Raw genomic sequence first — 4,928 nt, 5'->3', positions numbered from 1 at the left:
GGCTCTGCAATGGCCCCAGCCATGGGCCTGACCACTGCAGCCTCACTCTTGACCTTGACCTCCTTCTAGGTCTGCCTCCTACCATAGTGGTCTTGGGGTCTAGAGGGGAAAGGCAAATAGGGAAGTGGGTGGTGGGTTCACCCTCGAAGGGCAGATGTGGGCCAAGGGGTTCCCGCCAGGATGGAGTCCCGGGGTCCTTTAGCTGTGCAGTTGTGATGACGGGTGAGGCAAGGACTTAGCTGTGACCTAACAGGTCAGGTCAGAGGAGCCCGACCCACAGTCGTGGGTTTTGTTCCCTCATCTTGGGTGACGTCTCAGGGCGTTGGCCTGGCCCTGATCGGCCTGGCCCCTGGGAGCCCCAGTGGCTTCCTGAGTTCCCTCGCCTTGGCCCTGGGAAGGGTGGGCACCCGGCACCCGGCAGGGGCGGCCTGGGGGGCGCGAGCAGAACGAGGGGCCCTGCCCCACCCCAGACTGGGTCTCCACTCTGCCACTTGGCTGGGCTTTCCTCCCCGAGCTTCAGCAGCAGCAGCCGTCATAATTAACCCTGCTAATTAATCAGGGCAGGATGGATTAATTGAGATCACAGGAGACTGGGAGAGCAGGTGCAGCTCCGGGGCTGACGGGATAACAAGCTCTCCGGACGCCTAGGGGGCCTGGCCCTGCCCGGGGAGCCCTGAGCTCACTCAGTGGTGAACTGGGCCAGGCAGGGGCCCGAGGGACCCAGCCCAGCTGGGTGCCCTGGGCCTGCTCGGGCAGGCTTTGACAGGCTGAGGCTGGAAGGCTGGCGGGCAGACAGAGTCTCCATCACCCCCCTCTGCCGGGGGCCGGCCTGGTGGAAATGCCAGTTCCACCCACAGCCCGTGAGCCAGGAGGCCCCAGGCTGCCGGGGAAGCCGGAATAGCACCAAGTCTCCTGCTGCCCCAGAGGTCCCTGGAAAGGGGCCCAAATTGGAGCCGAGACCCCCAGAGAGTGGCACCGCCTAAACTGCGGGAGGGAGAGCTCAGCGGGCTTTCTGGCAGACTTGTTCATTTTACATTTTACTAAGATCTCTCTAGCAGCTTCCATGTGGAGGAGAATTTGGAAGGTGCCCAAGTGGAGGTAGGGACCGCATTGAGGAGCCTGGGGCCATGGTCCTGCAGGAGAGAATGGTGGCTTGGACTAGGTGGTGGCAGTGGAGGGGCAGAGGACTCCCTGGGGTTGGAAGCTACAGCACTCGCTGGCAGATCACACGTGTTGGAGTGAGGGATGCAGATCGGGGCCATTATTCTATTTCCAGGAGGTTCTTGTTGGGATGGGGAGCGTGGAGCAGGTTTGGCGGACGGGAGGTTTTTGACACGTTCCGGGTTACGGCCTCACCTGCCTTTTGGACTCAGTCACTGCTGCCTTGTCCCAACTCCCCTCAAACTGCCTTGGGCGGTATCCTCTCTTCCTTCCCTCCAGCTTGTCAGGCTCCCGGGACACTTGAGCCCACATGTGTGTAGGTCCCCGCTGGCTGGTCCTTCCTCCAGAGGACGGCTCACCCTCCAAGACCAGCTTGAGCTGCCCCCTCCCCAAGGAGCCTTCCCTGCTCCCAGGCTGCATGGACTTCCCTCCTCTGAGATCCCACCATATCTTTGTAACTTTGCTCATGCTGTTCCCTCTGCCGAATGCCCTTCCCTCCTTGAAACCAGACGAGTTCATACTTAGCCTTAAACGCAGAGCAATCCTCATCTCTCCCTCTTCATTTGTCTTGGTCTTGATAGCTTCTATCTTGGAGCCCAGCTGTACTTTATAGAACTCTTCGGCAACCATGTATCTGCCTCCTTAAAGCTACCTCTGGAATAATTTTGGGAGTTGAAATTGCCAACACCGTCAATTTGGTTTCAACCTTATTTAGGCATCGTGAACCATTTATTCCTTCAAAACAGGGTTTCTCAACCTCAGCACTACTGACATGTGGAGCGGATCATTCTTTGCTGTGGACGGTTGGCTTGCACGTTGTAGATGTTTAGCAGAATCCCTGGCCCCTACCCACTAGATGCCACTAGCTACCCCAGTTGTGACGATCAGAAATGTCTCTAGACATTACCAAGTGTCCACTGGGGAGGAGGAGCAAAATCGTCCCCAGTCGAAAACTATTGCTTTCGAGAGAAATAAGAAACACTAGAAAACCAAATGAGAAGTGAGAATCCCAAACCCTGGGCTGGGGACTGACAGGCCTAGTGCTACCTTGGGGTGTGAGTTTTGAGAATATTAACATGTAGTGCTTCCTCAGTACAGAGGCTCTCAACTTTTGTACAAATATGTTCTTAAAAGCACATGCGCCAAGAGACACATTTGAGAATGCCCAGAGCGATGCTGTCCAAGTTAATCCCCGCACTGGACTGAATGCCTGTTTGTAATAGAATGAATGAAAAAATATGGATATTCACTCCGGGGACACGTGCAGCATGGTGTGCTGTACACGCAGCATCAGGAATGGATGTCACGTGTGAGAGAAGCAGCTGGACCTCAGCGATGCAGCCTCTGGGAGTCCATTCATGGAAACCTCTACGGCACTGGAAGGCAGGATGGTGGCTACACTTGGTGTTCACCAGTCCTCAAAGGGTGGGGATGTGCTTCTCAATCGAGAAGGGCCAGGCCCCCTGGGCGTCCGGAGAGCTTGTTATCCCGTCAGTCTGTCTGAGTGCTGGTTTCCTGGCTGTGTTGACTCTGTTCAAACTCTTTGAGCTGAACATCTAAGGTCTGTGCATTTTTTCCATATGTGTGTTATGCCGAAATAGAAAGTATACTGAAAAAATAATGCTACCTTAAAAACAAACAAAAGTCTACCATATGACCCAGCAATTTCACTCCTGGGTATATATCCAAAAACAACAAAAACACTAATTCGAAAGATACACGCACCCCAATATTCATAGCAGCACTATTTACAATACCCAAGACAGGGAAGCAACGTAAATGTCCATCAACAGATAAATGGGTAAAGAAGGTGTGGCATGCATACACACACACACACACACACACACACACACACACACACACACACACACACAATGGAATACTACTCAGCCATAAAAAAGGATGGAATCTTGCCATTTGCAGCAACATGGATGGACTTGAAGGGTATTAGGCTAAGTGAAATAAGTCAGCCAGAGAAAGACTAATACTGTATAATATCACTTATATGTAGAATCTAAAAAATACAACAAACTAGTGAATATAACAAAAAAGAAACAGACTCACAGATATAGAGAACAAACTAGTGGTTATGAGTGGGGAGAGGGAAGGAGGGAGGGGCAACATAAGGTTAGGAGAGTAAGAGGTACAAACTACTAGGTATAAAATAAGCTACAAGAATATATTGTACAACATGGGAAATATAGCCAATATTGTATAATAACTATAAATGGAGCATAACCTTTAAAAATTGTGAATCACTGCATTGTACACCTGTAACTTATATAATATTTTACAGCAACTATACTTAAAAAAACAGTCTCACGTGTGAAGGTTGAACCTTTTAAGGAAAACAGTTCAGCTTGCTGAAAACTAACGAAGGTCATGAAATCCTAAATTGCGCTTACATTTTACATGCAACCTCTGATGTTGCATTTCCAGAATTTTGTTCTTATTGTTTATTTTTGTTTCTTTGCCTTCATGATTGATGCCTGACATCTGACTCTATGCTGGGGTGGCTGATGGACCACTTTGCCAGCCTGGGATCTTCATCTGTGTCTCAAATGCATGACATGTTTCTTCCCCCTAGGTTGGCACACTCATTAAAAATATTAAGACTTGTGCTAAATAAAAATTTACAAGGGAAAAATGCAAAAAAAAAAAAAAAGATGGTGAGCTTGCAAGGGTTTGGACCTATGTTTCGCACTTTTCCTGGTAAAATGCAGGGAGGACTTTGAGGGACATCAGAACAAGCTGGGACCCCTGAGCTGAGGGTGGCAAGTGTCCCCAGTCAGGTGATGTACCAAGTTGGAATGATTAGTTGGGTAAAATGCAGTTAAAAAACAAAAAGGTATACAAAGGGATGTTTTGAAAATACAAATTAGAAAAATTGAACAGTTTACATCCTCCAAACCATGGGTCTTACTTACTGGGGTTGGATCATCTAACAGCCCCAGACATGTTGCGACACCTCCCGTCTAGTAAACAAACCCTCCCTGGGGCCCTTGTTCTCCCGCTAACACCCACTTCCCTGCTCCCTTGAAGCAAAGTGCCGGGAGAGTTGTCTTCACTCTCTGCTGCCTCCAGCCCAGGTCTCTCCTCTACTCTCTGCTCACAGGCTGTCCAGCCCTGCCCTGAAACCGGCGACCTGCCACCAGCGAGCAGCAAATGCCTTCATTTGCATTTGATGAGCTTGGCTACACGTTCCTCCTCAAAGCCTTCTCTTCAGTTGGCTTCCGGGATGCCTCTCTCCTAGTTTTTCTTCGTCTCACTGGCTGTTCTTTTCCAGGATCTTTAACTGGCTCCTTCTCGGGTATCAGTGAGCCCTGCAGCCACGTCCTAGGAGCCCTTGTCTTCTCTGGCTCCTGGGCGATCGGGTCCAGGCTCAGGGCTAAGACCCCCGGCTAAGACACGCCTCTGCTTGGACCAGTGTGTCGGCCTCGTAGCTGAGCCCTGACCCCACCCACGCCTCCCTACCGTCTTGTGTCCACTTGGCAACCAGGGATCTTTCTAAACTTTCGTCAGGTCGCTTCTCAGCTCAAACCTTCCAATCCCAACAAAATCCAAATCCCTGCCACATCCTACTAGCCTCTCGTGATCCAGCCTACCTGTTTCTCCACCCCATCTCCTCCATCTAGCGGACTGAGGGCTGCCTCAGGGCCTTTGCACCAGCTGATCCCTGCTTCCTCCCTCAGAATCAACTGCTTAGAGCCTTCCCTGGACACTGGTCCTGAGGGCTCTGACCCAACACCCTTCATCTCCTTTCCCCT

Source organism: Eschrichtius robustus, chromosome 10, assembly GCF_028021215.1.
Source record: "Eschrichtius robustus isolate mEscRob2 chromosome 10, mEscRob2.pri, whole genome shotgun sequence".
NCBI classification, from domain to species: Eukaryota; Metazoa; Chordata; class Mammalia; order Artiodactyla; family Eschrichtiidae; genus Eschrichtius; species Eschrichtius robustus.
This window is presented reverse-complemented; position numbering follows the sequence as displayed.